This window comes from Amblyraja radiata, chromosome 37 (genome assembly GCF_010909765.2).
Source record: "Amblyraja radiata isolate CabotCenter1 chromosome 37, sAmbRad1.1.pri, whole genome shotgun sequence".
Classification (NCBI taxonomy): Eukaryota; Metazoa; Chordata; class Chondrichthyes; order Rajiformes; family Rajidae; genus Amblyraja; species Amblyraja radiata.
In genome coordinates, this window is record NC_045992.1 from 18,479,233 (window position 1) to 18,506,795 (window position 27,563).

The 27,563-nt window shown below is 48.6% G+C and overlaps 1 long non-coding RNA gene across 1 annotated transcript; it reads left to right on the forward strand.

The window, feature by feature from the left end:
- The first annotated feature begins 2,875 nt into the window (after window positions 1–2,875).
- Window positions 2,876–19,955, forward strand: LOC116966431. The gene is made up of 3 exons (XR_004410014.1): window positions 2,876–2,918; window positions 17,500–17,509; window positions 19,841–19,955. It is a non-coding gene; the product is annotated as an uncharacterized LOC116966431 (long non-coding RNA).
- Window positions 19,956–27,563: the final 7,608 nt, after the last annotated feature.

Sequence of the window (27,563 nt, forward strand, 5' to 3'; positions counted from 1 at the left end):
TTAGTTTATTAGGTTGTGTTATGGGGGGGGGGGGTGAACCATGTTTTTTTTTGTCTTCCTTCGGGGGAATGCGACTTTCTTGTCGTATCCCCCTTCTCTGCCTCCGTCTGCGCTGAGGCCTAATGGCGGAGCTGGCAGTCTCCAACCTGCGACCGACCTCGCGGCTCCGGAGGCAGAGCCAGCCAGGACTCACCAACGCGAGGCTGGCCGTCTTCGGTGGACGGGCGGCGCGGCTCTTGCCAGCAGCGGCCTCTGCAGTCCGTCTGCGTTTTTATTATTTTATGTCTATGTTTTAATGTAGTTTTTGTTATTTTTGTTGGGGCATGTGTGTGGGGGGGTGGGGGTGGTGTGGGGGGGAGGGGGAAACTTTTAAATCTCTCCCTGCACGGGAGACCCGACATTTTCTTTGTCGGGTCTCCGTTGTCGTTGGGGCTGCAACGAGGAGCGGCCTCCAACAGGAAAACCGGGGACTCCAGTGCCGACACTCACCTCACCGTCGCGGAGCTGGCCGAGTCCAAAGCGGGTGGAGCTGTGGTGGACGCTGCTGCGACCCGACCCCCGGAGATTCGGTGGCTGCAACTGCGGGTTTGGCGGACGGCACCGGGAGCCCGCGGGTCCCTGGAGGGAGACCGCTTTTCGGGGCTTCCGCAACGGCGACTTCTCCCGCCCGAGTTGCGGGGTTGAAGAGCTCCTGGAGCGGGGCCTTACAGCACCGCCCCGCGCGGCTTGGAATGGCGGCGGGCTGCGAGCGCGCACCGGGGGCTCTAACACCAAGACCCGGTGCGCGAACTTGCATTACCCGGCGTGGTTTAATGGCCACGGAACAATTCGCCATCGCCCGCCGGGGGCTTTGACTTTGACTCTGACATGGGGGGGGAGAGTGCAGTGGAGAGAGAAGTTTTTTTGGCCTTCCATCACAGCAATGTGATGGATGTTTATGTAAAATATGTTGTGTCTTGGGTCTATTTGTTGTAATGTATGGCTGCAGAAACGGCATTTCGTTTGGACCTCACGGGGTCCAAATGACAATAAATTGAATTGTATTGTATTGTATTGTATTGATACGGCGTTCCAGCTTTCGGCAGCGGGCCATAGCTGAGGCTGCGGGACTCGGAGCTCAGGCAGCGGGACTCGGTGCTGATGCAGCGGGACTCGGAGCTGATGCAGCGGTGGCCCGACTCGCTAAGGCAGCGGGACTCGGAGCTGAGGCAACGGGACTTGGAGCTGAGGCAGCGGTGGCCCGACTCGCTAAGGCAGCGGGACTCGGAGCTGAGGCAGCGGGACTCGGAGTGATGCAGCTGTGGCCCGACTCGCTGAGGCAGCGGGACTCGGAGCTGAGGCAACGGGACTTGGAGCTGATGCAGCGGTGGCCCGACTCGCAGCGGCGACATCACCACGGAGGTCCGCTGGACTGGAGGGCGGCATCAGCGGCCTGGGTCGCCTCAGCGCAGAGGGAGTGAGTAGATGCTTGGTGAACTCACTGTGGTGGATGTTAATTTGTGTTTATTGTGTGTTTTGTTATTTATTATTATTGTGTATGACTGCAGGCAACGAAATTTCGTCCAGACCGAGATGTCTGAATGACAATAAAGGAATCAAATTCAAATTCAAATTAAGTTCCAGATTGAACAAATTGACCCCCTGGGTACATTTACCCCAGACTGGGAACCCTCGCTCTAGATCCTTGACCTTGGTTACTTCCCACTAGTGCATCAGGATCAGAGGGGCCTCACGGTTCTCCAAACCAGGGCGTCACGATGCAGCTCTCTCTGTGTTTTGTAAAGTTGCATTTGGAGTCTTGCATTCAACTCTGTTCTCCCTATTACAGGAAGGGTGCGGATGCTTTGGAGAGGGTGCAGAAGTTGTTTAACAGAATGAAAACCTGTCTGCCATGTCTGGGATAGGACCAGAAGCTACAAAGTGAGGTATGACAGACTGGAATTGTTTTCTCTGGTTCATCAGAATTTGAGGGCAGAGGTATATAAAGTTATGAGAGATATAGATAGGATAGACACTGAAAATCTTTATCCCAGGGTGGAAATCTCAAACACAGTGGTGGTGTAAGCAGATACGATAGTGGCAATTAAGAAAATTTCAAATATGTATTGCATAAAATGGGGGGGGGGGGGAGATCACAGGTATGCAAGTAAATTAGATTAAATAACATAGACACAAATGTTGGAGTAATTCAGCGGGATAGGCAGTATCTCTGGAGAAAAGGAATGGGTAACTGAATGGGTAAGCCTGAAAAATATCTCGACCCGAAGCGTCTCCCATTCCTTCGCTCCAGAGATACTCCTATCCCACTGAGTTGTTGCACCTTTTTGTGTCTGTCTTCGATTTAAACAAGCATCTGCAGTTCCTTCTTACACCCAATGCCGTCAGCTACCTGTCTATTTCCCCGTGAACTCTCTCTGCAAATGAACCCCTGCTGCACATGAAAAGACTGTCGTGGTACTTGGACGGAGACGAGGTGGGGGGGGGGGGGGGGGGGGGGGGGGGGGGCATTGGTACAGGTGTTGCACCTCCCGCTGATGCATGGGGGAAGTAACTGGGAAGGGGGAGGTCTGAGTGGGAAGAAAGTTGTGAGTTGAGTTGAGAGAGAGTGATTTGAAGAAAGGGGTTGAGATGGGACCAGGGGTTTGTGCAGTGAACGGCCTCTGCGGAAGGCACACTGGACACGGTTCCGTTCCCCACTCGCCCATGGAATAGTGTGGCCTGCCTTCTGTCTAGTATACACCGAGTGCGGAAGATAGACACAAAAAGCTGGAGTAAATCAGCGGCACAGGCAGCATCTCTGGAGAGAAGGAATGGGTGACTGAATGGGGAAGCCTGAAGAAGGGTCTCGACCCGAAACGTCACCCATTCCTTCTCTCCAGAGATACTGCCTATCCCACTGAGTTACTGCACCTTTTTGTGTCTGTCTTCGATTTAAACCAGCATCTGCAGTTCCTTCTTACACCCAATGCCGTCAGCTGCCTGCCTATTTCCCCGTGAACTCTCTCTCCTCACTCTCCCTCCACTCCGACAGACTTCCTCCAGTACTAAAACCCTTCGGCCCACTATTTCCACGCCGACAAGATATTGCTCATCTACTCGCATCCCATTTCCCACCACCTGTCCCGTAGACTGCTACCCTTCAGTGATTAACAGAGATATCCTCCTTGTTCTACGCATTCCCCGCTCCCCCACTCTCTCTGCTACTGAACATGAACGTGTTTATCTCTGTATCAAAGTTGCAATGAAGAACACAGGAGCTGAACCATTGGCTCCACCATTTCCTGTTCTATACCATGGGGAGATGTTATGAGGAGAAAGCAGGAGAATGGGTTTAAGGGGTAGAGATAGATCAGCCGTGATTGAATGGCGAGGTAAGCTTGATGGGCCGAATGGCCTAATTTTACTCCTATCACTTATGATCAGAACGCAGCTTCATATCCCGCTCAGATACACCGTTCCAGAGGTTTTCGCAATGAATTTTAAATTATTTAAATTACCCAATTCCAGAAGCCCTGTTGCTGAATATTCTGTTTATCTTGCTCTGTGTCTCTGCCACGTTCATTCGGGCCGATCTTCCGATCACACTTCAATGTAAAAGCAGCGGACACCGACTGAGCTGCAGCCGAGGATTCATGTACACCCGGCTGTTTATTTTGTCCAATCCCCAGATCCCATTCATTTCCCAATCCCGTCAATGCGATTAACTGAATATCAGATTCCTTCAGTGTTGAAGGGCCAGCAGATCACGTTGACACTTTGCGGAACTTATCCGGTGCCTTCACAAGTTCACTTCAAGTGCAACACATCCGTCTACCGGGTTTCACCCTTGGCGACCTAACGGCTGCTGGCAACTCCGGAGCAACAAGGCGGGAGTAGGTAGAGACAATGTGCAGCAGCGCAATACCGCAGGACCCAGGGAATCTGCCGGCTAAAGAGTGACGGCGATCAGCAAGACTGTTCTCCCGGCTGAGACTAGCCCGTTGCACCCGCGGAGAGACACAAAATGAATTGAATTGAATGAATTTTATTAGCCAAGTATGTGTACATACAAGGAATTCGCCTTGTTGCCTTGTTCGCAAGTAACAACGCGGTATACAGTAGACAATTGAAAATAAAATGCTGGAGTAACTCAGCAGGACAGGCAGTATCTCAGGGGGGAAGGAATGGGTGACGGATACAGTAGATGAAGTTGGAGGAGGTGCAAATGAACCTCTGCTGCACATGAAAAGACTGTCGTGGTGCTTGGACGGAGACGAGGTGGGGGCGGGTCGGGGTGGGGGGTGGGCGGGTGGGGGCATTGGTACAGGTGTTGCACCTCCCGCTGATGCATGGGGGAAGTAACTGGGAAAGGGGAGGTCTGAGTGGGAAGAAAGTTGTGAGTTGAGTTGAGAGAGAGTGATTTGAAGAAAGGGGTTGAGATGGGACCAGGGGTTTGTGCAGTGAACGGCCTCTGCGGAAGGCACACTGGACACTGTTCCGTTCCCCACTCGCCCATGGAATAGTGTGGCCTGCCTTCTGTCTAGTATATACCGAGTGCGGAAGATAGACACAAAAAGCCGGAGTAAATCAGCGGCACAGGCAGCATCTCTGGAGAGAAGGAATGGGTGACTGAATGGGGAAGCCTGAAGAAGGGTCTCGACCCGAAACGTCACCCATTCCTTCTCTCCAGAGATACTGCCTATCCCACTGAGTTACTGCACCTTTTTGTGTCTGTCTTCGATTTAAACCAGCATCTGCAGTTCCTTCTTACACCAAATGCCGTCAGCTACCTATCTATTTCCCCGTGAACTCTCTCTCCTCACTCTCCCTCCACTCAGACAGACTTAGTTTAGTCCAAAACTAAAACCCTTCGGCCCACTATTTCCACGCCGACAAGATATTGCTCATCTACTCGCATCCCATTTCCCACCACCTGTCCCGTAGACTACTGCCCTTCAGTGATTATCAGAGATATCCCCCTTGTTCTACGCATTCCCCCTCCCCCACTCTCTATGCTACTGAACATGAACGTGTTTATCTCTGTATCAAAGTTGCAATGAAGAACACAGGAGCTGAACCATTGGCTCCACTATTTCCTGTTCTACACCATGGGGAGATGTTATGAGGAGAAAGAAGGAGAATGGTGTTAGGAGAGAGAGATAGATCAGCCGTGGTTGAATGGCGGAGTAGACTTGATGGGCCGAATGGCCTAATTCTACTCGTATCGCTTATGACCAGAACGCAGCTTCATGCAGCAGAGAATATTATGCATTAATTGGTCAACGGCCGAGCACAACGGGGACCATGACCTCACCCACAGATTCTCCATTAAAACTCATAACATGTTGCAATGAAGCGAAGCGTTTGTTGAAATAGGAATTTCTCCTAATGAAACGAAATATACGTTGTGCACGCGTGTGAACGGACGGTATTTTCTCAAAAGTATCCATTGATAGAATAGCAGATGATGGTTTCGATCCGTCGACCTCTGGGTTATGGGCCCAGCACGCTTCCGCTGCGCCACACTGCTCTGACAGAAACATTCTTAGCGCGTGTGCTCCTTTTTGCTAATTTCGTTGTTTTCATCACTTACCTCACACCGTTTGCAGGCTTTGCTTTCTTTTCTCGCGTTCCCACTTCTATCTTCCAATTTTCCTCCCTCTTACTTTCTTTATTTCTTACTCTCTGCCCCATCCCGTTGTTATAAATGTCTGTCCCGCTCGGATACACCGTTCCAGAGGCTTTCGCAATGAATTTTAAATTATTTAAATTACCCAATTCCAGCAGCCCTGTTGCTGAATATTCTGATTATCTTGCTCGGTGTCTCTCCCACATTCATTCGGGCCAATCTTTCGATCACACTTCAGTGTAAAAGCAGCAGGAACCTACTGAGCTGCAGCCGAGGATTCACCCACACCCGGCTGTTTATTTTGTCCAATCTCCAGGTCCCATTAATTTCCCAACCCCGTCAATGCGATTAACTGAGTATAGGCTGTGGGCCGAGGAGCTTTAGTCCAGTGTTTCGTGACCCAAGTCACAGAACTACATGAAATGTTCACATATTGTGTAAAACGTATATATACATCACACCTGAAACTCGGCATGAACAAGACTTGCACATTTTTTATTAAATTAGAGAAAAACCGGAAAAATTCGGTTATTTTTAATCCAATCAAAGCACGTTTAACATTGAGCTGTCTGCCAGTTGGCCAATCACGCGCTTTGTTTCAGGCTAGCACACATCACAGCTGAGAGGGCTTCACTGATGCCTGTTTTACTGGGGATTCAGATGAAGGTTCTTTGTCGTGGAAACTTGCAGCAGGGTAATTGAATTTAATGAGAAAAGCATTAAGAAGTCTGAAAAATGTGCAACTAAATGGATAGAAGTGGAAGAAAACAAAATCCCTGCTGAGATGCTCCAACACAAAGTTGTGAAACTTTGTGAATCAACTAAAAACTGAAAGGTAAGGTCTAAAGTCTGAATTTATGAATATTAATCTGTATGGACTTTAATGGATTTAATTGCACCCTTTATAATGTGAAAAATGGGATTTGGAGGCTGTACATTCACTCATTCCGTCATTCATTCACTCACTCATTCATTCATTCATTCATTCATTCATTCATTCATTCATTCATTCATTCATTCAGTCACTCACTCACTCACTCACTCACTCACTCACTCACTCACTCATTCACTTATTCATTCATTCATGAAGTTGAGGGCCTAAACTATATGTATCAATAACAAGATAAATTAAACATTTTCACTAATGCCAGCTTGTTGTAGAGTAATAAGTCTTAATCATCTAATCTCGGAGCAGCCTGCGATAACTTACCGGGAAAAGGTGCTCCGATCGCGGGGCCTATGTATTTAACATAGTGAAGCCGCGGTCTCAATTAAAAAGCGGGCGATTCGCGAACGCTGAGCAGCGGTACTTCTCCGCGGGCGGGGGGGGGGGGGGGGTCTACAAAGTGCCGCCCGTAGCGGCCGTTTCCAGGAAAACGGAGGACTATATCTATCTCGAATATATATAGGTATAATAATATATTATATTATTGTATTATTATATTATTATACCTATATTACTATCTGGAATATATATAGGTATAATAATATATTATATTATTATACCTATATTACTATATGGAATAGATATAGTTATAACAATATATTATATTATATTATTTTATATATATCATATTATTATATTATATTATTATACCTATATTACTATCTGGAATATATATAGGTATAAAAATAATAATAATAATAATAATAATAATAATAATAATAATAATAATAATAATATATTTTATTGTCATTGCACGTCAGTGCAAGGAAATTTAGTATGCAGCTCCAACCGATCAAAAAGAAAAGTAAAATAAATAAATAAGCTGTGTGACGTGACCATCCGAGGGAGACAGTCCAAGGGGGATGGGGGGCACTTAGCAGGGCCGGTTCAGAGCCGCTATAGCTCTTGGAATAAAGCTGTTTCTGTGTCTGGAGGTTCGGGCATAGAAGGCCTTGTAACGTCTGCCGGAGGGAAATAGTTCGAACAGACCGTTACAGGGGTGTGATGAGTCTTTATGGATGCTGACGGCCTTCCTGAGGCACCGTGTGTGGTAGATGCCCTCCAAGGCTGGTAGTTCTGTCCCAATGATCCTCTGCGCTCTGTGGACGACGCGCTGAAGAGCTCTCCTTTCCGCCTCCGTGAAGCTGAGATACCACACAGATACCACATACGTTAATATGCTCTCTGTGGTGCAGCGGTAAAAAGTTGTCAGCAGCTGTTGGGGCAGACCAGTCTTTTTTAATGTCCTCAGGAAGAACAATCGTTGCTGTGCCTTCTTGACCAGCGCAGCGGTGTTTGTCGACCATGTGAGGTCCTCTGAAATGTGAGTGCCCAGAAACTTAAAGCTGGACACTCTCTCCACATTTTCCCCGTAAATGGAGATTGGGGCGTATTCTCCATTATGGGACCTCCTGAAGTCAATAATCAGCTCCTTGGTCTTGGAGGTGTTTAGTGACAAGTTGTTATGTGTGCACCAGTCCGCCAGGTTCTGCACCTCCGCCCTGTATTTTGTTTCATCACCGTTGGTGATCATCCCAATCACTGGTGTGTCGTTTGCAAACTTCACGATGGTGTTGGTGTCGAATGCAGGAACACAGTCGTGAGTGAAGAGGGAGTAGAGCATGGGGCTTAGTACACAGCCCTGTGGTGTGACGGTGCTCATGGTGATAGTGGAAGACAGGTGCGGGCCCAGTCTCACTGCCTGCGGTCGCTCCGTCAGAAAGTTCAGGATACAATCGCAAATCGGCGAGCTGAGGCCTAGCTGGTGGAGTTTGGTGGTGAGCTTGGTGGGGATGACCGTATTGAATGTAGAGCTGTAGTCAACGAAGAGCATCCTCACGTACGTGCCCTGTCTGTCCAGGTGAGTCAGGACAGTGTGAAGAGCCAGAGAGATGGCATCCTCTGTTGATCTATTTGCCGTGTATGTAAATTGATGAGAGTTCAGTGAGGCAGGGATGCTGGATTTGATATGGGAGAGGACCAGCCTTTCGAAGCACTTCATTACGATTGGAGTTAGGGCAACCGGGCGGTAGTCGTTCAGGTTGGTGACTTTGGACTTTTTCGGCACCTGCACTATGGTGGCTGTTTTCAGACACTTGGGGACCGTTGCCAGAGATAGAGATAGATTGAATATTCTCGTGAATACCTCCGCCAGCTGTACAGCACAGTCCTTTAGTACCCTTCGGTGGACTCCATCCGGGCCTGCAGCCTTGCGTGGATTGATCCTACTGTACCTCCTGAGTGCTCAGTGTTAAGGCCTGTCCCTCCGCCATGGCCGGGGTTATTCCACTCCTGGTGGTGTTGCCAGTTTCGAACCGGGCAAAGAAGGTGTTCAGTTCGTTGGCCAGTGTGATATCACCGTGTGGGCAGGTGGGGCTGCTCTTGTAGTCAGTGGTGTCCCTGACACCCTGCCACATGCTTCTGGTGTCCGCGGCATTGAAGTGTTCTTCTACCCTTTGCCTGTGGATGTCTTTGGCCTTTTTTATGCCTTTGTTCAGGTTCGACCTGGCCGCACTGTAGGCAGAAGTGTCCCTGGATTTAAAGGCATTGTTGCGTGCTCTTAGCAGAATAATTTATACTATAATATTATTATACCTAAATATAATATTATTATACCTATATCACTATCTGGAATATATATAGGTATAATGACATATAGTTTAAATGGACTGCAACACGGAAATAGGCTGCCCATCGTGTAATATAGGCATTGGCCACTAGATGGCGATTACTTTCCCGATCTTATTTACTAAGTTATTAATGTGCAACTTTCGGCAAGGACGAGTTATGACTTCCGTCTCAATTATTTTTCATCTAAATCTGTGGAAAATATCATGTAGTTTGGTGACTTGGGTCACGAAAACTGATTTCTAGACACATTTTTGATGCTCGGCCTACAGCCTAATAGGAGTAAAGGGATTGTTCTGTAGTTGTATAGGGCTATGGTAAGGCCACATCTGGTCTATTATGTACAGTTTTGGTCTCCTAATTTGAGGAAGGACACACTTGTGCAACGCAGCGTAGGTTCACGAGATTGATCCCTCGGATAGCGGGACTGTCATATGAGGAAAGGTGGAAAAGACTGGGCTTGTATTCACTGGAGTTAGAAGGATGAGGGGGTATCTTATAGAAACATATAACATTATAAAAGGACTGGACAAGCTAGATGCAGGGAAAGTGTTCCCAATGTTGGGCGAGTCCAGAACCAGGGGGCACAGTCTTAGAATAAGGGGGAGGCCATTTAAAACTGAGGTGAGAAAAAACATTTCCACCCAAAGAGTTGCGATTTTGTGGAATTCCCTGCCACAGAGGGTAGTGGAGGACAAATCACTGGATGGATTTAAGAGAGAGTTAGATAGAGCTCTTGGGCCTAGTGGAATCAAGGGATATGGGGAGAAGGAAGGCACGGGTTATTGATTGGGGACGATCAGACGATAAGATGGCGCCTGCCTGCGGCGACTTTTGCGGAGCTCCGGAACATAAAAGGCTTAGATACAACTTCAATCAACTCACCTGGATCAGGGAAACGGCAGAAAACTGTGCCGTTTCAGACAAGCTGCTTGAGCACCTCAAGGCTCTCGCAATTTCGCGACCTGCCGCAGCTGCGGGAGCCCCGGACTTTAAATGTTCCCACGCTGGCTGTAAAACTCCCGACCCGACCGTGGATCACAGGTACTGTACCTTGAAACCCCGGGATGACCTCCAGAGCCGACGAGCTGGATCTTCCAGGAACAATGAAGCTGGAGCTACAGCTGTCGACTTTGAAGGAGCTGGAGCTGCCGTCTGTGAAGGAATCCCCGTTCCAGCGCAGGTCCGCAGAACCAGCAGTAAACACAGTACCTGGAAACAAAGCGGAAGCCTCCATTGTGTCCGGAAACGGGCAGGACTTCAGGTCAGAATGAAGCGCAGGGGACTTCGGCCCCCTTCCCTACTATCCTACTGGCCAACGTACAGTCCCTTGAAAATATAGTGGAGGACTTAAGGGCAAAACTGTTTTATCAAAGGGAGCTGAGGAAATGCTCTGTGTTCTGTTTCACAGAGACATGCCTCACACTCAACTCCCCAGACTCAGCGGTCCAGCCTGAAGGGTTCTCCATCCATCGTATGGACCGTACACTGGCATATGGGAAAGGGAGAGGAGGGGGCGTCTGCCTCATGGTCAACACTGCGTGGTGCTCAGACGTGGCAGTCCTGTCCAACTCCTGCTCTCCACACCTCGAACACCTGGCGGTGAAGTGCCGTCCCATCTACCTCCCAAGGGAATTCACCTCCGTTATCCTGACCGCGGTCTACATCCCACCCCAGGCAGACATCCGTCTGGCACTGGAGGAGCAGCACGCCGTGGTCACCAAACACCAGACGTCTTACCCCGAGGCATTTACCACCATTGCTGGGGACTTCAATAAGGCAAACATAAAGAAATCACCCCATAACGTCCACCAACATGTCTCCTGCTGCAGCAGAGGACCTGACACCCTCGACCACTGCTACACCACCATCAAGAATGCCTATCGCTCTATCCCTCACCCTCACTTCGGGAAATCCGACCATACCGCGGTGCTGCTTCTTCCTGCCCACAGGCAGCAATTAAAGAGCGCGCCCCCAGAGGTGAGGACTGTACAGAGCTGGTCGGGGGGGGAGGCGGAGGAACAACTCCAGGACTGTTTGGAGTGTGTAGACTGGGCAATGTTCAAGGACTCGGCAACGGACTTGAACGAATACGCCACAGTCGTTACTGTCACAGTCTGCCCTCTCCTCATTCTCATCCACTTCAGCTCCCAGCTACTTTTCCACCGGTCCCTCCTTCTCCTCACCTGCCTGCCTGCCACTCCCCTCTCATCAGCCCAACTCTCCTCACCTGTTGCACTCAGTTGCCTCTGATCACCAATTAACCCGGTATATAGACTCTCCTCACCGTTCACACAATGCCAGATTGTTCTCAGCATTCATGCAAGACTCTCCTGCGATTTCCCGACTGCCTACACGGATTCGAACCTGCCTGCCCCTCTTCAGAACCCTCGCTCAATCCTGAGCCTCTGTGTGAGTACGGTGTACTCATTCGTGTGTTACTACTCTGTGTTACAGTATCGTAATAAAGTTCATTACCAACTATACCTGCCTGATTCTGTGCTGCTATTGGGTCCAAGCTATACCCGTTACAGTACAATCTGGCCAACAATGGACTCAGCGCACACAACGTCTCCGTCAAACCGCTTCGAGAGGATTGAGCACACGCTCCTGCAGCACGAAGCTATGCTCACTGCCTCCAACTCCGAGGTTCGACAGGCTGTGTCAAACCAAGAGCAAGCATTGGTTGCACTAGCCACCCAGGTCCAACAGCTGACGACCACCCTCGCCCAGGCAACACCCCATGCTTCGCCTCCGGCTCCGACAGCACCAGCTCCCGGTCCGCCAGGACCATCACCTGAGCCCCGGGTGGGAACCCCGGAGCGCTACGCTGAAGACCCGGAGGGCTGCAACCCATTCATCACGAGCTATTCCATTCTCTTCGCCCTACAGCCCTACACCTTCGCCCAGGAAGCGGCGAGAGTGGCGTTTACCATTAATCACATGACTGGCAGAGCTCGGCTGTGGGGAACGGCTGAATGGGAGCGACGCACGCCGGCTTCCTCCTCTTTCCAGGCCTTCGCCGCGGAGCTTCGCAAGGTGTTCGGTGAGGTTTCGATGGGTCCGGACGCTGCGGGAAGTCTGCTGGGGTTGAGCCACGGTAACCAGAGCTTCGCTGACTTCGCCATCGACTTTCGCACCAGGGCCCGTCAGAGTGATTGGAACGCCGCGGCCCAGTGTGACGCTTTCTTGCTGGGCTTGAATGACTATATCAAGGATGAGTTGGTGTCCCACGACCTTCCTTCTTCTCTGGATGGGCTTATCGAGCTAACGACCCGTCTGGACCGACGCATCCTGGCGAGACGTCGGGAGAGGCGACAGGGCCTGGCGGGTCATTACATCTCCAAGTGTCCAGTAAAAGGCCAGACTCACCAGTAGCGGAGGAATTACTGGTGAGTCGAACCTCTGAACTTTCCTCTGCCCGACGCCCTCTTTGTCATGCCCGTCTGCTGTTGTCCTATGGTTCTCACACCCTTGCCACCTTCATAGACTCCGGTTGTGACATTAATCTTATGGACAAGGAACTAGCCCGCCAGCTAGGCATCAGTTGTGTTCCCCTGCCTGAACCTGTTCCCGCCAACGCCCTCGACGGCCATCTCCTGGGGACTGTTTCTCACCAGACGGTCCCAGTGCGCATGCTCCTGTCTGGTAATCACCATGAGACCATCCAGATCCACATCCTGCAGTCTCCCCGTCTTCCCCTCATCCTGGGTTACCCCTGGCTTCGGCGACACAACCCCAACATCGACTGGAGGACGAGGGTCATCTTGGGTTGGAGCCCTTCCTGCCACCAAGTGTGCCTGAAGCAAGCCTCAGCTCCTCAATCGGCCACCTGCTCCAGTACTGCTCCAGATCTGACGGGGGTCCCAGCCGAGTACCATGACTTTGGGGAGGTTTTTAGCAAGTCTAGGGCCACCTCCCTTCCTCCTCATCGGCCATATGACTGCGCCATAGACCTCCTGCCTGGTTCCGCTCCTCCTATGGGTCGCCTTTACTCCCTGTCCGCCCATGAGAGAGGCGCCATGGAGAAATACATAAACGACTCCTTGGCTGGTGGTCTCATCCGTCCCTCCTCGTCTCCTGCTGGGGCTGGGTTCTTCTTCGTGGAGAAGAAGGACAAATCTCTGCGTCCCTGTATAGATTACCGGGGGCTCAACGGCATCACGGTGAAGAATCGCTACCCTCTCTCACTCATCTCCTCTGCTTTCGAGCTCCTGGAGGGGGCCCCCATCTTTTCGAAGTTGGATCTACGCAACGCCTACCACTTGGTCCGCATCAAAGAGGGAGATGAGTGGAAGACCGCCTTCAACACTCCCACGGGACATTATGAATACCTGGTGATGCCCTTTGGTCGTCTTCCAGGCTTTGGTCAATGACGTTCTCAGAGTCATGTTGAACAAGTACGTGTTCGTCTATCTTGATGACATCCTCATCTTTTCACGGACCAAGGAGGAACACGTACACCACGTCCAGGCAGTTCTACATCGGCTCCTGGAGAACTCGCTCTTCGTTAAAGCTGAGAAGTGCGAGTTTCACTCCCCGTCAGTCTCCTTCCTAGGATACATCGTTGGCCAAGGGAACATCAAGATGGACCCCGCCAAGGTCTCTGTTGTCACCACCTGCCCTGTTCCTGACCCCCGCAAGCAGCTCCAAAGGTTCCTGGGGTTCGCCAATTTTTACCGACGGTTCATCCGTGGCTACAGTACTGTGGCCGCACCCCTCACGGCACTCACCTCCTCCAAGGTTCCGTTGCGGTGGTCTTCCGCGGCCGACGAAGCTTTTCAGACACTCAAGACACGGTTTACATCGGCCCCCATCCTCCAAGTTCCGGACTCAGAGAGACAGTTCGTGGTGGAGGTGGACGCCTCCGACGTGGGGGTGGGACCTGTTCTGTCCCAGCGGGCTGCCGGGGACCAGAAGCTCCATCCATGCGCCTTCTTCTCCCGACGCCTGACCCCTGCTGAGAGGAATTTTGACATTGGCAACCGAGAACTGTTGGCGGTTAAGTTGGCGTTGGAGGAATGGCGTCACTGGCTGGAGGGAACCGAGCAGCCTTTCTTGGTTTGGACTGACCACAAGAACCTTGTATACCTCCAGTCAGCCAAGAGGCTCAACTCTCGTCAGGCCTGCTGGTCTCTCTTCCTCACCCGCTTCAACTTCTCCCTCTCCTACGGACCTGGGTCCCGCAACGTGAAGCCCGATGCCCTCTCTCGACAGTTCTTGGCGAAGGAGGAGCCTGCCTCTGGCCCCAAGACCATCCTACCGTCCTCGCACAGGGTTGCCCCCCTCACCTGGGAAGTGGAGGAGAAGGTCAAGGCGGCCTTGGACAACCAGCCGGGACCCAGCGCATGCCCTCCTGATCGCTTGTTTGTGGTTTCTGCCCTGCGGTCCGACGTCCTTCAGTGGGCCCACAGCTCTCGACTCACCTGTCATCCCGGCATTCAGCGGACCAAGGAGATGGTGCTACGGAGGTTCTGGTGGGCATCGCTGGAGGAGGACACTCGGGAGTTTGTCAACGCCTGTCCCGGGAGAGCTCCCTGGTCCCCGCAGTCCCTCCTCCTCCACCACCTCGTCTCATCGACGGAGGCCCCGCCTTTACGGTGCACCGCCTCCTGCGCTCCCGCCCTCGCGGGAGGGGTCTCCAATACCTGGTCGATTGGGAGGGTTACGGTCCAGAGGAGTGGTCCTGGGTTCCTGCTCGACACATCCTGGACGCCTCCCTCATCAGGGAGTTTCACCGGCGTCAACCCGACCAGCCGTCCAAGTCCCTCAGAGGGGTGAACCCCCGAAAAGCACATGGACCTGATGGTATACCCGTTCGTGTTCTATAAACCTGTGCGGACCAACTGGCTGGAGTATTTACGGACATTTTCAACCTCTCACTTCTGAGGTCTGAGGTCCCCATCTGCTTTAAAATGGCATCAATTATACCAGTGCCCAAGAAGAGTAAGGTGACGTGCCTCAATGACTATCGACCAGTGGCACTAACGCCGGTGGCGATGAAGTGCTTTGAGAGGTTGATCATGGAGCAAATCAACTCCTACCTCGACAAAAACCTGGACCCACTGCAGTTCGCTTACTGCCACAACAGATCAACGGTGGATGCGATCTCGCTGGCCCTCCACTCCGATCTGGACCACTTGGACAACAAAAACTCATATGTCAGGCTGTTATTCATCGATTATAGCTCGGCATTTAACACAATCATCCCCTCCAAGTTTGTTACCAAACTCGCAGAACTGGGTCTCTGCTCATCCCTCTGCAATTGGATCCTCGACTCCCTCACTCACAGACCACAGTCTGTTCGTATTTGTGGAAATGTGTCAGCCTCGATAACAATCAGCACAGGAGCACCTCAAGACTGCGTCCTCAGCCCCCTGCTGTACTCACTCTATACTCATGACTGCGTAGCCAGTCACAGTGCGAACTCCATCATCAAGTTTGCTGACGACACCACTGTTGTGGGACGTAACACTGATGTGGATGAGCCAGAGTGTAGAAGAAAGACCGAGAAACTGTCCATATGGTGCCAGCGCAATAACCTGGCCCTCAACACCATCAAAACCAAGGAACTGATTGTGGACTTTGGAAGGATTAGGAGGGGAACCCACGGCCCCATTTATATCAACTGGTCAAGTGGTTGAAAGGGTCAAGAGCTTCAAATTCCTGTGCGTGCACATCTCTGAAGATCTTTTTTGGTCCGAGAACACTAATGCATTTATTAAGAAAGCTCATCAGCGCCTCTACTTCCTGAGAAGATTACGGAGAGTCGGTTTGTCAAGGAAGACTTTCTCTAACTTCTACATGTGCACAGTAGAGAGCATGCTGACCGGTTGCATCGTGGCTTAGTTCGGCAATTTGAGCGCCCTGGAGAGGAAAATATTACAAAAAGTATTAAACACTGCCCAGTCCATCATCGGCTCTGACCTTCCTTCCATCGAGGGAATTTATCGCAGTCGCTGCCTCAAAAAGGCTGGCAGTATCATCAAAGACCCACACCATCCTGGCCACACACTCATCTCCCTGCTACCTTCACGTAGAAGGTACAGGAGCCTGAAGACTGCAACAACCAGGTTCAGAAATAGCTACTTCCCCACGGCCATCAGGCTATTAAACCTGGCTCGGACAAAACTGATTATCATGAACCCATTTTCTGTTATTTGCACTTTATCAGTTTATTTATTCATGTGTGTATATATTTATATTATGGTATATGGACATATATGACATATGGACAAAATAAAGTCCAGTGAGGCCCGATTAAATAGTCAGAATGTCTCCAGCGAGTTTGAGAATAGCTCAGGATCGCTCCCTAGTTGTTGATAGGGTGGGCCAGTTGCCTGATAACAGCTGGGAAGAAACTGTCCCTGAATCTGGAGGCGTGTGTTTGCACCTTTAGTTCCACTTGCCCGATGGGAGAGGGGAGACAAGGGTGTCTGGGGGTGAAACTCCTTTTGATTATGCTGGTGGCCCTTCCGAGGCAGCGTGAAGCGTATTTGAAGGGAGAATGGTTTGTGTGTTGGTCGGCTGCGTCCTTCATTCTCTGCAGTTTCTTGCTGTGTTGGATGGAGCTGTTTCCAAACCATGCCGTGATGCATCCCGAAAACATATTGTACGCAATTCCAGATAAGGTGGGAGGTGCTGGGGACATGTCGACCTTCATCATAAGCCTTATAAGGAAGTGGATGGGTTGGTGTGCTCTCTTGGCCATTACGTCGATAAAGCTAGTCAATGTAAAGGTGATATTTACTCTGAGCAACTTGAAGCTTTCAACCATTTCTACTGCGGGTCCGCCAATGTATACCGGGGTATGTGCAGCGCTCCGCTTCCTAAAGTTAATCACTCTCCGTTGTCTTGTTGACATTGAGAGAAACGTTGTTGTATTTACGTCAGGTCACGAGGTTCTCAATCTTCTTCCTGAACTCCGCCTCGTCATTGTTTGATATCTGGCCGAAAAATATGGCGTCTTCCACGAATTTGTAAAGTAATTTGGATTCGTACTTGGCTGTTCAGTCGTGGGTGAATAACGAGTAAAGAACGCGGCTACGTTTGCATCCTGGCGGACTATTGATGATTATCATAGATGATGATTTGTCCCCTATTCTCACTGATTGTGGTCTGTTGCTCAGGAATTCGAGGGTCCAGTTCGGAGGCGGTGACAACGTGGGGAACACAGTTAGGATACATCGGTTATCTCCATTGATGATTTTGTACGAGGGAACCAAAGTAAATTTCAGTCGCTGACGATGCTAATGAAATTGCGAATTATGAGGGATATGCAGAAGGATGCGGACGGATGGAGTAAATGTGATCACAGGCTGATCCCTGTAACAGTGCTAAACGTGACGTTATCCATTTTAGAAAGGAAAAATAAAATTTAGAAAATTATTTATATAGTAATATTGCAGCAGTTTCTGTAAACAATTATTCATACGCAGCAATTATCTTCAAAAGCAAATGACATGCTGGCCATCACTGTAAGTCTTGTTGATTACAGCAGCAGAGAAATGTTGCTGCTAATATATGCGTCCTTAGCACGAAAATACTTGAACATTTAAAGAGCTGGGGAACTAAATCGATAAGTCTGAGTTCATTCATCCGTGTTATGAGTAAGTAAAGGTCTCTTTAACTGTGCAATGTGTGAGATGGTTGGAGCTAGAATGAGGGAGAATATTTTAACTTGATATATTACAAACCAACGCCTACAGTGTTTGGATGTGGAATGATACTCTCAGGACTAGCTTGAGAAAAGATTTGTCATTCAGTGACACAAACGCATCAACCCCCACCGCTGCTCTCCACGGATCTAATCAACTGCTAAGTTTCCATAACCTGAGAATAGAGTAAAATCTGCAACTATCAGAGGCATCTTTAAAAACATTGAACGCTGCGAATCACATTGTGGAAGGGCTGAACTGCTCGTTCTTTCTCACGCCATCCCTGTCGCAGAAACATAGTTGGATCCGTGATTGAGAAGTTTTCATTTGGGAAACAACAAAACGATACTGTAGTCATACCGATTGAATGTGCATTGGTCCCCAGTTTCCGTACTCTTCTTTTTCTGCAGTGAATTTCGTGGCGATTGTGAACCTTTCCCCTGGAAAGTGCGGCCTCTCCACCTCCACCACTCGCTACCTAGTGGCCATGGCTGCAGCGGATCTGCTAGTTATTTTTATTGATGTCATCTGTTATCGCATCAATCTTTTCCCGGTGAATTTCCTGGACATTACGCCCGTGTGTTGCAATGTTAACGTATTGGCTCGTACAGCCAAAAACTGTTCTGTCTGGTTCACTGTCATGTTCACTGTCATGTTCACTTTTGATCGATTTGTCGCCATTTGTTGTCAAAAACTGAAAACAAAATATTGCTCCGGAAAAACAGCGGCTTTGGTTCTTCCAACAATTGGCGTTCTGCTCATTCTGAAAAACGTCCCCTTCTATTTCCCGTATAACCCAAAGCAGGGGAAGAGTAGTTATTTAACTCACTCCGGATGGATAGGGGTTGACATGATCCATGAAGTCGTGACGCCGTTGCTCCCATTCACTATAATCCTATTGCTCAACACTCTGACAGTCCGCCACATATTAGTGGCCAGTCGGGCCCGAAAGCGGTTGAGGGGTCAGAGCAATGTGGAAAACCGAAGTGACCCAGAGATGGAGAGCAGGAAGAGGTCAATGATTTTACTCTTCACCCTCTCCGGAAGCTTCATCCTCCTGTGGCTGTTGCATGTGGCAGAATTCATCTATGGTCAGATTACTGGCACGGCATTTGTGTACAAGGAATCTGAAATGATCTTTGGCTTGTTTGGAGTTTTGTTGAGCATCCTCAACTGCTGTACGAACACTTTTATTTACGCGGTGACTCAATCTAGGTTCAGGCAGCAGTTAAAGGCCGCACTGGTGTGTCCGGTCACGTCATTGGTTCAGTTGATGAGGAAACCCAAACACTGAGCACAGCCCAAATAGTGCCTTAGAAGTTCATAAGACCATGGGAGCATTATTAGACGATTCGGCCCATCGAGTTTGCTTCGCCATTTGATAAAAACGGATTTATTCCCGTCCCCCACTCCCACCCCCCTTAACCTCAAGTTCTGCACAGACCACATACTGGGAAACGGACACTGTCGATCTACTCTCTATATGCCGTTCACAAATGTATGTGCCTCTGGTAATTCACCTCTCTGCTTTGCTGGTCCAGGAAAACATTTCAAACCTATTAAACATATCGTCATAACTCGGGCCTCAAGTCTTGGCGATATTCATGTCATACCTTGGCAGCCTGCCTAGCCACTCCAGAGTGACCTCCCCTACGTCATGTCCCCCATTAACAATGATGTCCCAAATGTTATGGTCATGCATTTGTCGATCGCCAATGGCACCATTTGCCTCCTGTGGAAAAAAATAATTTAGAGGGAAATTAATGGAAAATGTAAAACGGAGACTTCGCAGATTTGCTTCGAGATTTTATTGCATGATATCATGGAGAGATGGCTGCAACAAACTGCTCACAAGTTCTCTGATTTAGCAGCAGAATTAATCAACAGGTATACTGTGCTGTACATAACTTGTTTTTTGTTAGATAGAGCTATACGAAAATATATATTATCTATAACCATATAACCATATAGCAATTACAGCATGGAATTGTTTGTGCCTAGCTCCCTCCCTTGGCATCAATCTGAACAAGAGAGTCGACCCGAAACGTCACCTATTCCTTCTCTCCAGAGATGCAGCCTGTCCTGCTGAGTTACTCCAGCTTTTATTCTAAATTGTCCAATGATGTTGTTACTTGCGAACAGAGCAACAAGGCTAATTCTTTGTATGTATACATACTTGGCTAATAAAATGTATTCAATTCATTTCAATTCAACGCGGTAACAATAAAATATTTACATATTCCGATAGACATTTTTTCCCGTGTGTGAGGAAAGAGTTAATAGACATGGTTGATTTAGACTAGGGATAGAAAAATATAACTTAGAAAGAAATAAGATGTCAGCAGAAGCCAGGCTGCTAGTAGAATAGAAAGTAACGATATAAAGAACAGAGAGAAATTCTAGATAAAAAGTAGCAACAGAAATACTTCAGTAGAAGTTTGGGTGGACGTTCCACGACGTTCTCGTGGGAATCTGGGTTTTATGTTAAGATTGGAAGAAGCTCAATGGGTGTGAAAATAGTGAAAAGAAATGTATAAAGATAGAAGACATCCCGATCCTCGGTGTGCCTCTAGGGGACATCAGTGAAGAGGCACCTATTCTGCAGAATATGAAATGAATAAAAACACTTCTTTGTCTGAATTTGTCTCAAGAGCATTTGTGATTTTTGAATCTCACAACTTGGGGGCTCGTTTCCGAGATCCAATACTCTGAACAGCTGACGGGAGTAGACGGACGAAGGGAAGGTGCACCCTGCTGAGTTCAGCGGTCTCAGACTCCTTGCTTGCCATCAGCTGTTTAAGCAGTAGTAACCGGACCACACAGAGACTCGACAAAGAAGTGGGAGTAGTCGGAAATCGCGAAAAATCAATCGAGCAATTCCAGTGCATGGAACCCAGGTAGGAAAATAACTATTAAGTACTTCCTGGGCTATTGAGAATGACGAACGCGGTACGATAAACACGGTATTAAGAATATAAGACCTTGTGGTTAACGCACTGAAGGATTCAGGGGGCTGCAAGGCAAACGCAGAAGGGAGGGGAAAAGGCTGTGGGCCAAATCCCCGCATTCTGCCCAATAGTCCGTTGGGGCAAATGCTGGACCCTGGAGGACAGGAAATACCCAGGGGTTGGAGAAGCCAACAATGATAAGTTATAGTCAGTTGGGGGAAAATGCAGAGCTGCATATGGGCAGGAGATACCCACAGAAAATGCAGAGCCGGAGGGGGCCAAAATACCCAAGGGAAAGAGAAGACAGGGGCCGGGGTTGACGAAGATCACCCGGCCAACAGGACGGGGAGTCAAAGGGCAGAAGGGGAAGATAGGAAGTTCGGTAGAAATTAGACCCCTGAGGGAGGTACCTAGGAGAGGACCCTGAGGGAGAAGTGAGTTTGCCTCCTTGAAGATTCATTAGGTCTGACGAGAACAATTAGATCAATTCTTGAGAGACAGGAAAATTCCTGAGACAGGATGATAATGGAGTTACTCCCGAAAGTAGCAGATAAGACGGCCGAGGCCGCGAAAGGGGGATGTTTGTAACAAATGGTTGAAATGAGCAAGTTGTAAAATTGAACACAGACGCCCCGTGGCGGAGGTGGGAATGCCCACTGTCTTTGGGCCGTAGCGGATTGCGAACAAGGGGGGGGGTGAGAGAGAGAGAGAGGCGAGAGAGAGAGATAGAGAGAGAGATATAGAGAGAGAGAGAGAGAGAGAGAGAGGAGCAAGAAGAAGAGAGGAGCGAGGATCGATTCAGATAGAGTGAGAACGAAGGAACGGGATGGCGTATAGGGCAGAAGAGACGAGAGATGGGAAGGGCAGCCGGAGGAGAGAATGAGAGAGAGAGAGAGAGAGGACGAGGGAGAGAGAGATGAAGAGAGAGAAGAGACAGAGAGAAGAGAGGGTGGAAGACGAGAAGAGAGCGAGGTCCGCGAGGCGATAGAGACCGAGAGAGATGAGCGAGATGAGAGACGAGAGGAGCAGAGAGGACGGAAGAGAGAGATGAGAGAGAGAGAGAGAGAGAGAGAGAGAGAGAGAGAGAGAGAGAGAGAGAGAGAGAGAGAGAGAGAGAGAGAGAGAGAGAGAAAGGATGCATTCTGGAGCTGTCCGCTGGCAACAGTGAGTAGAGACTTATTCGCCTTTGAGTGGAAAAACCTAAAAACCGGGCGAAAGCAACAATTCCGGTGGTCGGTGCTCCCTCAAGGTTTTACAGAATCACCAAATTTATTCGGCCAAATTTTAGAGCAGGTATTGGAGGATTTCCCAGGACACGGGGAAACGCAACTATTACAGTATGTGGATGACCTCCTTTTGTCAGGAGAGAGAGAAGAGGGAGTAAGGGACGCCACAATAAGCCTGTTAAACTTCTTGGGAAGGAAGGGGTTAAGAGTGTCCCGTAACAAGCTTCAATTTGTGAAACAAGAGGTAAAATATCTGGGACATCTGATAAGTGGATGAAAGAGACGAATAAACCCCGAAAGGATAGCTGGGATCACGGGAGTACCAATACCAAAGAATAAGAAAGAGAACCGAAAATTCCTGGGATTGATAGGATACTGTCGACTGTGGATAGATGATTACTCCAGACAAGTGAAATTCCTGTATGATAAATTGGGAGAAGAAAAAAGACAAAGTTCAGTGGACCCCAGAACAGGAGTTGGAATTTGGGAAATTAAAGAACAGTTTGATTACTGCTCCCGTGTTAGCTCTGCCCTCAGTAGAACAAACTTTCCACCTGTTTGTAAATTCAGACAAGGGGGTGGCACTAGGGGTACTCACCCAGAAAAGAGGGGGACATCGACAACCAGTGGCCTTCCTCTCGAAAATATTAGATCCAGTCTCCAGGGGATGGCCGGGATGCATACAAGCGGTAGCAGCTACCGCAATATTGGTGGAAGAGAGTAGGAAATTAACCTTTGGAGGCACTCTGGTTGTTTCTACACCACACACAGTAAGAACCATACTCACTCAGAAATCCAACAGATGGCTAACAGACTCTAGACTTTTGAAGTATGAGGCCATCCTGATGGAAAAAGACGATTTGATGATAATTACGGGTAAGAACTTTAACCCGTCCCAATTCCTGTATCCAGCGGAGAAACAGGGTGACAAGGAAGAGGGCCCAGTACACTGCTGTAGGGAAATAATAGATTTACAGAAAAAAAGTAGAGAAGACTTAGAAGAGCAACCTCTGGCTGAGGGCAGCCGGTGGTTTATAGATGGATCCTCCAGGTGCATAGGTGGAAAAAGGCATCGTGGGTACGGTATAGTGAACGGGGAAACGATGGAGGAAATTGAAAGCGGCAGGCTGCCTGGTAGTTGGTCAGCTCAATCTTGTGAATTATATGCATTAATGAGAGCTTTAGAATTATTGGAGGGAAAGGAAGGAACAGTATATACCGATTCAAAATACGCTTTTGGAGTAGTACACACATTTGGGAAGATCTGGAAAGAGCGAGGAATTATAACAACTCGAGGTAAAGAACTAGCGCATGAGCAATTGGTAGGACAGACACTGGAAGCCCTGCAAAAGCCAGAACGAATAGCCATAGGACATGTGGCAGGGCATCAGAAGGGTAACACCCTGGAGGCCAGAGGAAATAGGGCAGTGGATGAGGTTGCAAAAAGAGCAGCCACAGAACAGATGGTAGAAATGAAGTCACTAATACCTTTAAGGGAACCAGAGGAAAAGGTACCTATCTTTAGTGAGAAAGAACAATAAACATGAAAGAAATGGGGGCTCAGCGAACTTCAAATGGGAAATGGTGGACACCAAATGGAAAGCAGCTATTGAACAAAGAAATAATGAGGGAGTTATTAGGGAGATTACATGGACAAAGCCATTGGGGAACACAATCCCTCTGTGACACCCTCCTCAGAACCTACGCTTGCTGTGGGATGTTTACCATGGCCAAACAAGTCATAGGGGGATGTGTAATATGTCAGCGAATTAATAAGGAAATCATGAGAGCAGTCCCAGGAGGAGGACAACCATTAGCAGTTAGGCCCTTCCAAAGAATACAGATAGATTTTACCGAGCTGCCCCGGGTACGAACATGGAAGTACCTGTTAGTTGTAGTGGACCATTTCACCAGATGGGTAGAGGCATTCCCCACGGCAACTGCCACCTAACAGGCAGTTGCCAAGATATTATTGGAACAAATTATACCCAGATATGGGATTGTGGAAACAATAGACTCAGATAGAGGGACCCATTTTGCCTCCAAAACACATGAAATGATATGTGAAGCACTGGGAATAGAATGGAAATTGCATACACCATGGCATCCCCAGAGCTCAGGAAAGGTGGAAAGAATGAATGGCACTTTAAAGACCCAAATCACCAAATCACCAAGAGGAAACGAGAATCCCCTGGACTAAGTGCCTTCCGATAGCCCTGTTGAGAATCCGAACGGCACCTCGAAAAGACATAGGGATATCACCATATGAAATGTTATTCGGGCTCCCATACTTAGGGAAGGTAGAAGGAGTCCCAACAATATAAGGGAACGATGCGTTCTTGAGGAACTATTTACTGTCAGTGTCCCAATCTCTTGCAGAACTAAAAATTAAAGGATTGCTGGCCCAGAGCCCACCACTGGACTTTCCGATTCACTCAGTCAAGGCTGGAGACTGGGTATTAATAAAAACGTGGAAAGAAGAAAAGCTGCAAGCTAAGTGGACTGGACCCTACTTGGTATTACTAATCACGGAGACAGCAGTACGAACAAAAGAGAAAGGGTGGACTCACGCAAGTCGAGTTAAGGGTCCTGTGGAGGCCCCACCAGACGATATCAGCCCGTGGACTGTGCGCAAAGGAGAAGAACCATTGACTTTAACATTTACCAAGAACCCGCAGGAAAAATGAAGATTTCGTGTTGGTGGGTCGTGTGTTGGGTGGTTACCCAACTTGTAAGTAATGTAACATGCATAAAAATCACAATACCACAGAATAGAAGGTCCACCACCATCCCATTTAATATATGTAAAGGAAAATGGTGGTGCGGCTATAGAATGTATGTATGCACCCATCCCTGTAAAGATTGGCACGCGGTGTTTACTTCATCAAAATATGGGTGGCATCGGACCACCTATCAAAATTGTATATATGTGAGCATACAGAGTGTCCAAATACAGGAAAGTGGTAGGTATTGGATATGTGCAGATACAACAGGGAAGGACGCATGTCTGAAGTTTGAGATAGAAGTAAAGTGAGATGGGAAGATGGGAAGATACGAGGATAGGGGAAAGGTGTTCAAGATAGATGACAGTCAGAATAGGGATCCCGGGGCAACACCAGCACCACCAGTAGTCAGCAAAGTAATCAGGGAAAATGAGTCGAAGGATCTGAAGATAATGATAGTAGCAGGAGAAACAGGATTAAGGCAGTTATATAAGAAAGGAATACCAACAGGGGGGAAAAGAGCCAACACCTGGCTTGCCTGGATGATGTACACAGCCAGAAGTATGCAACCAACCAATTGTTACGCCTGCGCCGGAGCTAGGCCTCAGCTGGTCCCAGCACCATTTCCCCTGAATTGGGATAGAACACCTAGGGCTATGACATATATACTACAGCTATTCACGAATCCCCTCTTACCAAATAATGTGATATGCCAGAGTTATCATTACCTATTTCCGGCCAGCAACAGCAATACGAAGGGCCGAAGGGAAGACCCTCGACCTCCTCCATTTACCATTCCTTTTGGGGAGGAGGGGTTTGAGTGATATACAATAAATAACCCAGAGGGACAGGACATGGGGGAGGTGCTCAACTGCAATCAGACGTATAATATAACGGCTGAGGAACAGGAGCCACGTTCAATAGCTCCTGGCTGAAAAAGCAGATAGTCAGTAGAGCCGATGTCTGGCGGTGGTGCGGGGAGAATACCCTGTGGCCCCGGTTACCAGAGTCATGGACGGGAACCTGTACCCTCATACAACTGATGATGCCCTTCAACATAGCAGTAGAACATGCTGTAGAACTCGATAAAGGAAGCCGACGACAAAAGAGAAAGGTGAGAGGATCATTCGACACACACATCTATATAGATGTGATAGGGGTGCCAAGAGGGGTACCCGATGAATTTAAAGCCAGAAATCAGATAGCTGCGGGCTTTGAGTCCATACTCTTCTGGTGGTCCACAGTTAATAAAAATGTGGACTGGATCAACTACTTATACTACAATCAACAACGCTTTATAAATTACACTCGAGATGCAGTTGAAGGATTAGCGGAACAACTGACAGCTACCAGCCAAATGGCCTGGCAAAATCGCATGGCCTTGGACATGCTACTGGCTGAGAAGGGAGGGGTGTGTGTAATGTTTGGCGAACAATTTTGCACATTCATCCCCAACAACACTGCTCCGGATGGGTCAGTGTCAAGAGCCCTAGCAGGTCTCACCTCTCTGTCTATCGAATTGGCTGAGAACTCTGGAGTAGACACCTCCTGGACCGGGTATCTAGACTCCTGGTTTGGGAAATGGAAGCACATCTTTACATCAGCCCTAACATCAGTGATGGTCATGGTGGGGTTACTGTGTTTGTTCGGATGTTGTATCATTCCCTGCGTACGGGGATTGGCTCAGCGATTGATAGAAACAGCCCTGACAAAGAACAGTGCTGCCACCATAATGGCCTTCAGAACACAGTATGACCAACGAGAGGAGGATAGGGAGGTGAAGAATCTGCTGCTAGCATTAGAAAAGGAGGAGATAGTGTAAATCAAGGGTGCGTAGCAAAAAGAAAAGGATGGATTGTGAGGAAAGAGTTAATAGACATGGTTGATTTAGACTAGGGATAGAAAAATATAACTTAGAAATAAATAAGATGTCAGCAGAAACCAGACTGCTAGTAGAATAGAAAGTAACGATATAAAGAACAGAGAGATATTCTAGATAAAAAGTAGCAACAGAAATACTTCAGTAGAAGTTTGGGTGGACGTTCCACGACGTTCTCGTGGGAATCTGGTTTTTATGTTATGATTGGAATAAGCTCAATGGGTGTGAAAATAGTGAAAAGAAATGTATAAAGATAGAAGACATCCCGATCCTCGGTGTGCCTCTAGGGGACATCAGTGGAGAGGCACCTATTCTGCAGAATATGAAATTAATAAAAACACTTTTTGTCTGAATTTGTCTCAAGAGCATTTGTGATTCTTGAATCTCACACCGTGGAATCCAAACATTTCATGCTTCATTTCACGAGTTATTACTGAAAATGGTCAAAACTAAGACAAAACTTTGCATTTCAAAACGACCACCTTTTGCTGATGAGGTCACAATGGGACGTCGGGCCGGGCCGCTGCGACCCCCCCCCCCCCCCCCCCCCCCCCCCCCCCCCCCCCCCGTACAGTCCGACTGAGCAAAGGAGACAGAAATTTCTTACAGAAACATATAAAATTATAAAAGGACTGGCCAAGCCAGAACCAGGGGGCCACAGCCTTAGAATAAAGGGGAGGGCATTTAAGACTGAGGTGAGAAAAAACTTTTTCACCCAGGGAGTTGTGAATTTGTGGAATTCCCTGCCACAGAGGGCAGTGGAGGCCAAATCACTGGATGGGTTTAAGAGAGAGTTAGATAGAGCTCTAGGGGTTAGTGGAATCAAGAGATATGGGGGAAGGCAGGCACGGGTTATAGATAGGGGACGATCAGCCATGATCACAATGAATGGCGGTGCTGGCTCGAAGGGCCGAATGGCCTCCTACTGCACCTATTTTTTTAAATGTT